At 42.8% G+C, this 13,335-nt stretch overlaps 1 pseudogene; it reads right to left on the reverse strand.

The window, feature by feature from the left end:
* Window positions 1–222: 222 nt before the first annotated feature.
* LOC138397240 (small ribosomal subunit protein uS2-like) lies at window positions 223–6,437 on the reverse strand (annotated as a pseudogene).
* Between the last annotated feature and the right edge of the window lie 6,898 nt (window positions 6,438–13,335).

Raw genomic sequence — 13,335 nt, forward strand, 5'->3', positions numbered from 1 at the left:
TAAGCAGCCTAAGAGGTTGCAAGGAAGTTGCATTGCAACTTGACCCTAAAAGGGTCAAGACATTCCCCCACCTTCCCGTGGAAAAGGGTCTCTATAGAGACTCGTTCATAAACCTCGAGAGTCTTCTTTTCTTTCTTTCTTTTTTTTTTTAGAAACTGATGTTTATTTTCCATCAACCTTATTTCCATGTTGTTTAAGAGTTTGTGGAAGAACAGCTTAAGACTACTCAGTGGTTGTTCCCACCCATTCGGTGGCCTGAGGGTGGGAGCTGCAGTCCAGGCTTCTGTGGCAGGCTGAGCGCTCGTCTTCAGTGTGGACCTACTGAATAGGCACCGAGGGCGCCTGCGTGCCTTCAGACCAGTCTGCAACCTCGGGCTGAGCAGCACTAAACTCAGGAGCTGGGGCAGTCCGTTCACGCTGAAAGTCCTCCTTGGTCACAGCTTTCTCAACGGCAGCTTGCTCTTCCTTTTCAGTCTCTTCGGGGTCTCTGTACAAGTAGAGATCAGGCATGACCATGGGTGTTCACGGGAGATGGTGCCACGCTTGTGGAGAACTTCCTGGGCCAGCATCCAACACATCAGACCCACTGAGTGAGCTCCCTAGCTGTTGCATGGGATGGCGATGTCCACATGCCGCAGAGGAGAATCTGTGTTACACAGAGCAATGGTGGGCAGGTTAACATAAGACGCCTCTGTGAGAGGCTTGTGGTCAGCCCTGGGGTCAATAACCACCAGAAGACACGGCTCCCGGAATGCTGCCTGGATCTGGTCACTAAAGGCTCCAGTAGTGAAGCCATCAGCAGTAGGAGTGGCTCCAGCGGCAGGAGCAAATTCAGCACAGCTTGCTGGCCAATATTCCTAGAGGATATGACACTGACATCAGCAGGAGTTTTTTTTTTTTTTTTTTTTTTTTTTTTGAGACAGAGTCTCACTCTGTTGCCCAGGCTAGAGTGAGTGCCGTGGCATCAGCCTAGCTCACAGCAACCTCAAACTCCTGAGCTCAAGCGATCCTCCTGTCTCAGCCTCCCGAGTAGCTGGGACTACAGGCATGCGCCACCATGCCCGGCTAATTTTTTCTATATGCATTTTTAGCTGTCCATATAATTTCTTTCTATTTTTAGTAGAGACGGGGTCTCGCTCTTGCTCAGGCTGGTCTCGAACTCCTGAGCTCAAACGATCCACCCACCTCGGCCTCCCAGAGTGCTAGGATTACAGGCGTGAGCCACCGCGCCCGGCCTAGCAGGAGTTTTAACTGCAACAATGGGACGAGCTGCCAACAGAAGCTTCTCTCGAGTCCTCTTCAGATTTACGATGTAGATGCCATCACTTTTCCTTTTGTACATATACTGTTCCCATTTGTAAGTCAAGGTTGGTGCCACCTCAGTAGGTTCCTGCTGCAAGGAATTTGAGGACATTCCCCTCCTTCATTTGCAGGACATCAAGGGCTACAAATTTCACATTGTGAAAATTTCCTTTTAAACTATGATGGGACTCCAGAACAACGCTGTATGGACCCCTCTCTGGGAAGTACAGAAAGGAGAAGCCTTGGGAATCTTCAACCTCAGACTCTGAGGGAGCAGTGCTATGTCAGGGGACCAGGAAACTTCAGACAAATGAAGATTCCTATCTTCAGACAAGGGATAAGGGAAAAAAGCAGTACTGGTGATATGTAAATACTGGTTTTGTGATTGCATTGGATAGTGGGAAAAGGACATGGAAAATCCTCTGGCCTTTTTGTCTTGGTGCCCTAAAACTTCTGTCTTATTGTTATTAAAATGATCAAAGTGCACCCCTGTCCAAGGATGAAAGGCATCCTTACATTTGGAACTCTAAAACAGTATCCCATTCATATTAGCACAATATGGATGGAGAAGATAAGATGTACTATCAAATACTACCCTTAGATAGAATGTTACAAGGGTAGACAGTCTGGGGAAATAAACTAAGACCAACCCAATGAGAACAAGCAAAGACTATTTATTCAGAGATTGCTATAACAAGGGAATCAACCATTGTCACTTGTGCGTTTGGCAGAGACTCAAAGGCAGGCAGAAAAGTAGGAAAGTTTTATAGTAGGAAAAAGGGAAAGCTTCAACTGTACTCCAATCAGAGGCTGTTGGCATGGGGAAGCTGTAGGCGGGGGAACTAGAAGCAGGGAATCCTATGTGATTGGTTAGGGGTGCATATTTGTCTTTCTCTGGTTGGTACTAAAAAGTTAGGGAAGCTGTCAGTTATTAATCAAGTCCTGGCCATTTTGGCTTGTTGTCACAGGGAAAGCTGTTAGGCCTCTTGGACTATCACTAGACATAGCAGTCTGACTTCCTACAAGTCTGATTTAGAGCAGACTATCTTCCGGGGCAGGTTATTGTAAATAAGCTGGTTGCTGCACGTTGTCAGTGAAGGAAGAAAAAAACCTTTCTCTACCCTCTTATGTTTTGTACCTGGGGACTGCAAATTAAGCTGACAAATGATAGATTAACAGGAGAAAAATATATAATTTTATTTGATGTGGATATTTTTACGTGGCAAAAAGGGCTTTATAGAGAAGAAGTGAAAACCTCAAAGACATAGACTCAGGAGTTTATAGAACATTTTAACAAAGGGTGATACATTGTGGAGATGTGACTAGATAATGGAAAAGTGTTTGGGCTTCTAAGGGTGGTGAATTGTGGGGAATTGAATACGAAATAAATGGGGAAAGCTAATGGAAGATAATGGTCATATTAGTAAGATTTTTTTGCTGTGTGTAGACTCATGTTGGCATCAACTCCCCATTTCCAGTGATAAGAATGTTTTCTTCCTGGTTATCGGAGAGCGTCTTTCTCATGAAAACGTATGCCCTGTTTGTAGGCAGAAAGGGGGAGGGCCGAGAGCATTTGCTATTTCTCTATTGCCTGCATTTTAAAATAATCAATATGTTAAAGTAGCATATTTTGGGGTGGTATGCTCTGATTTCCTTCATGGGTCAGAGTTCTATTTTTACATACGGCCTGGCCATCGTCCATTGGTATATTCAGTCTTTCAACTCCAAATTGCTGATGCAGACTTGAGATCACACTCCTCCTGACATAGACAACTCTATTAAGCCTGCTCCAGAAGAGGCAGTGGGAATTTACTTATTTCATGATGGTTAATGATTCTTTTGAGCAACACTGGGGTCAGGGTGAATAGTAGTAAGAGGAAAGCAATGTAACCAGCTAATTTTCCCCAAGATAGGAAGGAAAAAAAATATAGTTGCTTTACAACCCTGCAGGGGTATTTGAATTTCCCAGGTTAACACCTGACACCCCATACGCATCTCTAATGGGTAGAATTTCAAACTTGAAAAAATGGAGAGTTTTAGCCAATTATTTCTGGGCAGGAGTGCTTTCCAGGTAGTTGGGCTCTTGGGTTAGATTTTTTCAGAAGCATTTTGGAAGCAAAAGATGTAAATGCAAGTAGTGTGAGAGGTGATCCCAGGAAGCATTGCTGGGGAGAGGGGAAATAAGATGGGGAGGTAAAGGAAGCCTAGATCAGTGAGGTTAATTAGCAAGTTATTGGTGGGGGCAATGAGGCTCCGTCATGCTGGGAACCTCTAGGAGTTGTCCCACCTGAGAGGGAGAAGAAACTGGGGGTATTTATCCTCTAATTTTGATCAGTCATGAGTTTCTTTTTTTTTTTTTTTTTTTTTTGAGACAGAGTCTCACTCTGTTGCCCAGGCTAGAGTGAGTGCCGTGGCGTCAGCCTAGCTCACAGCAACCTCAAACTCCTGAGCTCAAGCGATCCTCCTGTCTCAGCCTCCCGAGTAGCTGGGACTACAGGCATGCACCACCATGCCCGGCTAATTTTTTCTATATATATTTAGCTGTCCATATAATTTGTTTCTATTTTTAGTAGAGATGGGGTCTCGCTCTTGCTCAGGCTGGTCTCGAACTCCTGAGCTCAAACGATCCGCCCACCTCGGCCTCCCAGAGTGCTAGGATTACAGGCGTGAGCCACCGCGCCCGGCCAGTCATGAGTTTCTAGTAGCCCCCAGGGCTGCTAATTCTCCAGCATTTCGGATTGCTCTGCACCTGGGCTGAGAGAATGCCCTCAGGCAGAGTGTGCTAGCAGGAGGACACTGCGTGTAAAAACAGTGAGTGTTGCAGGGTTGTGAGCATCGTACTGACAGTATCTTCCACACTGGACAAGAAAATGAGGACTCTGATTCCCTACAAAGTATTGAGATCTAAGAGAATCCAAGAGTATTAATACATTACAGTAACTGTTCATATTGCCTACCTTCTTTCTCCCTTCCCTGTAGGTATATGTTTAGTAAATCCCAAAAATATGCTGTAAGTCTGACTTCATTTTCATTTATACCCCAATATCAGGCTCTGACCTGTTCTTTTGTTCTTTCAGAATTAATTGTTGGCAACTGAGCATAAAGTCTCCCCTTTAGTAGGCAATATGCTATGGGCATATATCTTTCCTCGGCTTTTAAATATTAAAAAAAAAAAAAAATGAAACAAACAAAAAAATGGATCCTAGCCCTTGCCTGGAGTGGAGCTCTACCTGACCAGGGGTTTTGCTTTTGGGTAGCTGAAGTGGAGATACATGAACAGACTATCAGTAAAACTGATACTTTCCAAAGCTGTTACCCTGGTGATACAATAACAATCTTTATTGTTTGGTTTTCATACATTATGGTTGCCTGATTAGGTAGCATGATTGACTTAAAACACTAAGGCAAGAAGGAATAGGAATCAGAGTAGAATTTCTGAATAGTAAGTGCACATGTATTAAGGTATTGTGGTTAAGCTCTTGGGCTCTAGCAAGAGGCAGATTGGATTACAAACTTGCCTTCTCCACTTATCAGCTGCGTGACAGTGAGATTGATACTTAACTTCTCCAAACCCATTTCTACATCTATAAAATGGAGATAATAACAGTGCCACCTTCCCATAGTTCTTAGGAAGATTTAGCAGGATAATGCATGTGACTCTGGTGGAATAAAGGTGATCTACATATGTCATAAAGCCCAATGTATCAGTCAGGGTTCAGTGAGGGAATGGAGCCACTCTGAGGGTTATTAGGCAAGGGATTTATTACAGGGATCAGAGTTTACAAACTGTGGGAGGAGATGAGGAAGTAAAGATCTGGAAGGGGAAGTTGGAGGAATCCTCACTAAGCAGGCCTCCTAAAGCGGGGGGGGGGGGGGGGGGGGGGGGGGGGGGTGAGTAAACAAGTGGAAGCTCACAAGGAAATCTGAGAAGCCCAACACATCCATCGCCAAAGTGGGACCGCAAATGGGGAGCTCACCAAGCACTTTATGGGAAGCTGTGCCTCTCTTAGGACACCTCCATGTGTACACTGCTAAGTGCCTGGCAGTGGGCCTGCAGCTGCTGTTGGTCAGCAGGCCTAGCAGTTCGGGGAAGAGCCTGGTGTAGGACCGAAGCCGAAGAACGCAGACAAATTGGACCTGCTGTGCGCCTTGGCATCTGCCTGGCACCACGTGGCACGATGAAGATCCAGCTAAAACTTGAAAGAGGGAGGGAGAACATATCAGGGGACAAGGAGCAGTCCTTGCCACAGCCCTTTCCACATAGAGACTCCCTCCCTGGAAGAGATAACTCCAAAGTGTCACCTGGTTACTGCCTTAAGCTCAGAGTCTGGAAATTCTGGGTGATGTTCAGTCCTCTCCGTCTTGTCTAGATGTGGCTCTAGTGGTCCAGAAACTCATAACCCAAAAGTTATTTGCCTTACCTCCTACCCATACTCAATATACCGTATAATGGCGAAACAGGAAGAGAATAACCTTAATTAAAATTTCAGTTGGATAAGAGGAGAATAGGAAACATATAACACTCACTGGCTCTGGTCCATTGAAATTATCAAACCCTGCTGAGCAGTAATTGCAGAAACTCCCAGGACTGAGCATGGAGTTCCTTGATCAGCCTACCAGGCACCCCTGATTCTGCCCTCTGTGAGGAACTTTTTCGTTATGGACTGAATTGTGTCCCACCTACAATTCATATGTGGAAACCCCAAACCCTAATGTGACTGTTTTTGGAGATGGGGCCTTTAAGGAGGTAATTAAGATTAAATGGGGTCATACGGTTAGGGCCCTAATCCAATATGACGGTTTCCTTATAAGCAGAGGAAGAGACACCAGGGATGTGCATGCACAGAGGAAAGGCCATGTGAAGACAAACAAGAAGGTGGCCACCTGCAAGCCAAGGAGAGAGACCTCAAGAGAAACCAAACCTGCTGATAACCTGGTCTTGGACTTCTAGCCTCCAGAACCATGAGAAAATAAATTTCTGTTGCATGAGCCACCAATCTGTGGGTATTTTGTTACAGCAGCCATAGAAGACTGATACAGTTCCTCATGGCCCCTAGCTTTTCTAACTCAGGAGTTCCTCCTTGAGCGGCATCTTCCACGACCGTATCTGACATTGGCTTTGGAGAGTGATACATTTCTTGGGAGATACATTGTTTATCCAGTCCATTTCCTTTTTGTGCAGTCTTGGGGATTGAATAGTCATAGATTTTGTAGGAAATATAATTCTTTCAAATAGGAATTCATTTTTTATTTACTTTGTCCATTCCCCGTGCTTATAATCACAGCCAAAGATCATGTCTAGGCATAGTTTTTTTTTTTTAAAGACTGAAGACTGGTCCTAGTCTTGATATTGGTTCTAGTACTCTGTCTCTCTCAATTTAACGGCAGCTACCTTTGAAAAAGACTTGGGTGGGAGAAAAATAGCCCCCAAAATCTACTCTTTGTCAGCAAGTTGATGCTTTTGTATGGAGTGGCACTAGTTTTCTCTCTTGCTAAGGTTGTAGGCCTTTAGCCACTACTTGTAACTGTTTCAGTTTTGGGTGCCAAAGCAGTTACCCTTTCATTGCTACAAGGGTCCAAATTGTCAACTCTGATTGCAGGCCTGAGACAGCACCCCTGTTAGCAAAGCTGTGGTCCCTACCGTCTCTACTGCCTTCTTCCAACCTATAAGGCTTTCTGAAAGCGTCAAGCAGCAGCCGATACCCACAAAAATCATTAACCTTTCCTCACACGTCCTGTAAATCTATAGTTCTTGTTAGCATGTGGTCTCCTTTTCAAGCTAAAGTAAGAAAATGTTTGCACCAAATTACCAGCCTGCAGCATTGAGTCACAACCTACCTACCCAACTTCTAAGTCCAGTACTGTGTTTTTAATTTTTATTAGGTATAGCACCTCACTTCCAAGTACTTAATCCTGTATCTATCAGGAATATATTTAGCATGAAACACAGAAACTTAAAGACACCTGATCTTTAACCAAGATGGAAGTTTTTTCTCTTTCACGCATGTTGATTTGGAAGTAAATAGAGCAGAACCTGAAAGCAGTTCCACAGTCCTCAAGGACTAGGTTTTTTTCTATCTTATTGCTCTTCCACCCTCAAAAATCTTCCTCAAAATCTGCTGACGCTTCTAGTTAGTAGAAAGAACGAAGTCGTGAAGACCGTGCTACCTCCCTTAAAGATAATTTTCCAAAAATGGACATGATACTACTTTTCCTTACAATTATTGGTTAGAAGGTAATCCTGTGGCCACACCTAGCTGAAAGGGATGCTTTCAGCCAGTTGTGAGAATACAGCTTAATTGCCAACCTATTAACAGGAAGAGGCCAAAAAAAAAAGTCTCTTTGAGTATATTGCCCAGAAAAAATACTCACCAATTCCAGTTGTGTCCTATCTCTGTGCCAGAAATTTAGTCACTTGGCACACATACCTGCAAGAGTGGCTAGAAAATGAAGCCTTTATGCCGGTGAGCCAAATACCCAACTAAAAATCGAGGGTTTTATTCCTAAGGGGAAGACAAGCACAAATATCTGATGACAAGTAGCAGTCTTGGCTCTAGCAGGTAAATCACATGGCACCGTATCTATCATATTGTTAACAACTCAATAAGCATTAAGGGTTATTTGTGTCAAAATGTGGCCAAGGAAAAACTCTACACAGTCGGTTCTTTGTTCTCTCACTCCGACTTGGATAACTCTTTTTCTTAATAGACTTTTTTTAGAACAGAGTTAGGTTCACAGGAAAATTGAGCGGAAAGTACAGAGAGTTCCTATGTACCTCCTGTCCCCACGCATGCACAGACTCCCCCACCTCCAATGGATAACTTTTTATATTAACCATATAGAAGTGAAACCTAACCTTCTACTTCTTAATAGTCTTCACTGTCATCACCAGCACGAAAACTCAGCTGACATTTTGAGTATGAAGTTACTTCAGTACGACTTTAAAAACTCTCAGGGTATAAATCGTAGACATATAGAAAACTAGAGTGGGCTTTTAAGGAATAAAATCAATGTTCTCTATACTTTCTTAAGTTTATATTCTTAGTATATTTCATGAATGCTAAGCAATAAAAGCCAAGCACAGATCAATAGTATATTTGTCGCAGTTTGAACAAATATATTCTATATGCTAATTTTTCTATTTGGGGAGCAAATAAAAATATTGCATTAATAATACAAAGAACAGCATGTTAAACTTGACCAATTCTTTGCTAATGGTGAAAAGAAAATTTAGTGATTCTCAACTGGCTATAATCCTAAGGGGTCAGACAAGTAACATTTCAAGGTCCATGGGAAGGTTATCCTATTCCCTGCTCCACTCCTCAAACACTCTTCCTTGTCCCTTCGCACCAGAAATTCCTTTGAAAAGAGATAAAGCCTTTTATTTCACAAAGATGTTAAAGAAAAACATAAAGATGATTAAAGACCACAGAGTGAGAGCTTAGTGAAAAAGTGTTTACTGCTAAATAGGGAACTCACTTAAGCACTCTAGGGAGGTTCTTGGGAATGAAGCTTTGGAGAGAAAAAATGGGATAGTTTTTGAAGTCAAAATATGGTAAAACTACATTCCGTATTAGGAATGCAGAGTCTGAGTGGCATCATTGGCTACTGATTTCCGGGTTTACCAGTTGTGTAAGCACCGAGCTGGATGAAAGTGGTCTAGTGTGTGCCTTGGTGCCTGTCTCAGCATTATGTTGTCAAACTACCTCTGCTGAGCACATGAGGACTCTCCTGGGATTAGAGTGTCCCCTTTCATTTGATGTGAATCAGGATTATTTTACCCAGTCAAGTCTGAATCAAGGTCACCAAGGTAGGTGCCTCGGTCCGTTGGGTGAAGGTTTATCAGAAGTACAAGACAAAGGCATTTAAGTCTGAGAGTGGCAGAATGTGAATAAGTTTCAGTCAAGGTATAAATAACTAATCATAGATCCGGCTATATTTTGCTTAGAAGAAAAGAAACAAAAACAAGAACTTAACAAAATTTCTATAATTTACACTGTAAGTGAGCCCACAGCAATTGTGGAAGATTGTGTGACAGTGGCTAAGCATTCCTAAATAGGAACCAGAAGCATATTAGACTATGAGACAGTCAGGTAGAGATATCTCTTCTGTAGGTTGCTGTGTTGCCTGAATTCTACGACTCATCTTTCCTTTACTTCCTTAGGTGTATTTGGTATTTAAGAATCCACTTTTAAATCATGAATAATTTAGAGAGGAATAACATTACTAGAGATTAGCTAACTGAAAAGCACTTGGAAAATAAGAGATGTTGGACAGTAGGGAGACGTGAAAGGGATGAAAGCATTAGAAAGAGAAGAACACAGGCTTGACCTACTTCATGATGCAATCTACAGCTCTCTTGTATGCCAGGCCTTTGCATACAGACTTCTAAATAACAAAATTTGCAATTCTAAATTTCTTTCTTTTTTTTTTTTTTTTGTCTGTCACCTGGGCTAGAGTGCAATGGCATCATAGCTCACTACAACCTTAGACTCCTAGGCTCCAGAGATCCTCCTGCCTCAACCTCCCAAGTAGCTGAGACTACAGGCATGGACCGGGCTGATTTTTCTGTGTTTTGTAGACATGGGGTGTTCCTCTTACTCAGGCTGGTCTCAAAATTCCTGGCCTCAAGCAATCTTCCTGCCTCTCGGCCTCCTAAAAGTGCTGGGGTTACAGGCGTGAGCCACCTCACCCAGCTTGCAATTCTAAATTTCAACTGCTGAAGAACAGGAATTGATAGTAGGAAAATGTGTGCTCTCTTTGACTCTAACTGATGCTATTCGCTTCTGTGACTGTGCTTGCTTTTAGTTGTTTGATAAATATAGTTAATCAGAATGAAAAACAGGGATAAGAGCAAAGGTAACTCCATGATAGGCTAGGCTTCCTGGATGTGAGAAGCTAACAGCCTAGTTCTGCTTCTGTATATATGGCTTGCTGGCTTGGTGCTTAGCGTAAGTGGAGCCATGGCAGGCTTCACTAAAGTAAAGGAAAACAAGGCCCCGGGGAGGTAACCACAAGTTACTTCCTGATAAAGGGCTGGAGAGTCCAGGGGCCTCCAACCAACTAAGTAGATAAGAAGAGCAAGACATGATCAGCGCATGAACGGCTTGTGCAGGGCGTGTGTTCCCAGTATCGCTTGTAACCCAAAACTAGAAGGTATGCAACAACAGCCCCCCTCCCCCGTCGGAGACCCTCCTCTTCCCCTGGATGACGTTAACTACAACTGGCGCCAGCGCAAAAAGCCCGAAGCTTAGAGTCAACCAATCAGGACCCAACGCCATCAGCCACTTCTAAAAGAACAAATAAACTGAACGGGGATGGAGTGCAGACTAGTGTGTCGTGTGCAGACTAACGTGTCGTGTGAAAACTAGCATACAGAACAGTATAAAAGCTTAACCTTTACCCCAGGGTGGGGTCCTAGTTCGTGGAGAAGCCACTGCGTTGGTGCTCTGGGACTTGGACCCTAGCTCGAACTAGCCAATAAACTCCTTTGCCTTTTTGCAGCCTCAATGACTCTGCCTCTCTGTTCCTGGGGCCGAGGGGAACCGGCTCTAACACTGCAACTGAGGTTTTTTCTTCCACTCTTTCCAAAAGAAGGTAACTAACTCACTTGAGATTCTTTTGGTCTACATTTTGCACAAAATATTCTGCCTGGGCAGGGAAAAGTTCTAGGGGTTATGAAAGATGTAAATTGTCACTTGTACCTAAGGGATACTTATTGTTGCACCTGTATTTTATCTTCAAGCCTAATTTACATCTAAATGTGGAGCAAGAGAGCTACACAAAAGGAAAACTCCACCTTTTCTTCTATTGAAGAAATAAAAGGAAAAGGAAAAATTCTAAAATTGTTTTCCACTTGTTGTTTGCTTAGTCGGAAACTGGGTTACTGTGAGACCATTGCAACTTCCCTTTTTTCTGTCATGATTTTTCACGCTCATTTGGTTCCTGGTGGTGGTGAATAACAATAAAACTCTTGAGGAGAAAAACCCCCTGTTGCTGGTTTGTCTTTAGGGCCTGAAAGAAGAGTGAAGGATGAGGATGCAGGGGAGGAAAGATAATTTTTTTCCTCAACCCTCATAAATTCTTAGTTGGACTAGGCCCTGGTAACAAAAAGATACATTAACTAGAGAAACCCAGTTTATCAACTACATGCAGTGCACATCATGAAAGAGAAGCTCCCATGAAAAGTAACTCAAAATGCATCTTCAACAAAGAACAATAAATTTATAGCTAAATGCCAGGACAAAAGAAAGTGGTTTTAGGTTGCCAAGGTCGGGGAACTATGGGGAGGTAAATACATGGGACAAAACTAATGAAGTAAGGTTTGGTTTCAGATTCCATTGGTGCTGTCTCCGGGCTGATAGGCATGTAGAGTTGTCTCCAGTAAATGAGAATTTATATCCAGTCTTTAGGCAGAAAAGCAGGAAAGAGAGAGAGCTTTTTATCTCTTGGCTGCTTTTTAATTGCCTTCAGCTCAAACATAATTTTTATGTTAAAGAAGCACATTTTGGGGGTGACATATTCTGGTTTCCTTCCGAAAGTCTGCGTTTTCAGAGCAGAAGAGAGAGCCACTAGGAGTCACGTACACAGTGGCAGCACCAGGAAGGAGGCACTGAGACAGAGCCTGTGGCTGAGCAGTCCCAAGGCTCATGTGTGGCTTCTCGACTAGCAGTCAAAGCATTCTGAGTTTGTTATCTCTGGTCACTAGTCTAAAATTTATCCCCCCGGCGTGCCAAAGCATTCACATGGCTGCTGAAGATGGGGGAAACCGCAGTGGGTGCTTGGCCTCCTCGCTCAAATCGGGCCAACTAATCTCTGTGGAGGACACGCTTTCCTGACCCCAATAGTCGGCTCCCAGGAAGAGAACTCATTCTTAGCTGTATTTATGTGGGTGCTTAGCAGCCTCCACTATCAGGTCTCTTTTATCATTTCATACTAACAGTAGCTTCCTGGGATGGGGGAGAGGGATGGGAAATAGAAGAAAAATGATAGAATCAGCCCATTTTCCCTAGCATGTTGTACATTGCAAGTTCCCACTTTTTACAGCCATTTTTACAGGCATCTTTATTTCATATATATATATATATATAAACATACAAGTTTGTTGTGATGTTTATTATATAATTGGTCATATATTTTATAGAGATTTTTAAATGTTCCTGAAATATGATAATGGCAAAGCCTCTAAGGTTTGGTAATGAGCTCACTGGCACTCATTATTAGATCACAAGAATCTTCAGTTTCTGACTATTCTTGATTGTAGGACAGGAAGAGTATTCGTTTTTAGTTTGTGATGTTTTGTCATTGCTGTTTTAAATCTTCAAACAGGGTCACACATTTCTTGTTCCAATTTGCTAACTTTGAGGAATCAATTAGCAAATATTTCTCTAACCCCATTTCTTACAACATACTTTGTGAAAGTAAACTAGGCATAAGACAAGTTTCCTGTACTCAGGTGGCTTAAAATCTGGTTAGGAAGATTGGATTAAGTGGTGCTATTATCCTTTGGTTGCTAGGATTAATTCAGCCTCTGTAGCAGCAGTGGTTCCCTTCTTTGCTCTCTGCACCTGGGCAGATCTTTCCCAAGGAAGATGACTTTCTTATAGAGGAGAAAGACTCTGCTTTAGACAAAGATTATTTGTTTACTAGTATAAGGAAACACTTAAGACCTTGTAATAAGCAAAAGAGATTACTGGACATACTTTCAATGAAATGCTATAATGCTGGGGTTATTTGATTGTCTAGGGATTTCACTTTTGACTTTGACTAGACAATTTCACAACTTTTTTTTTCCCTTATTATTCTTTGTACAGATGGCGATCTTGCCATGTTGTCCAGGCTGGTCTAGAACTCCTGGCCCCAACGGGTCCTCCTGTCTCAGCCTCCCAAGCTCTACTTTACAACTCTTTAGAGACTAAAATTAACTTGTAGAAAACAAGTGGTATTCCAAATAATTCTTGTCCATAGCCAATGAATTCTGTCCAGGGAAGGAATAACCCTCCCTCTCTCCCAAAAGCCAGTTTTGCATCCATT

This window comes from Eulemur rufifrons, chromosome 16 (assembly GCF_041146395.1).
Source record: "Eulemur rufifrons isolate Redbay chromosome 16, OSU_ERuf_1, whole genome shotgun sequence".
Lineage (NCBI taxonomy): Eukaryota > Metazoa > Chordata > Mammalia > Primates > Lemuridae > Eulemur > Eulemur rufifrons.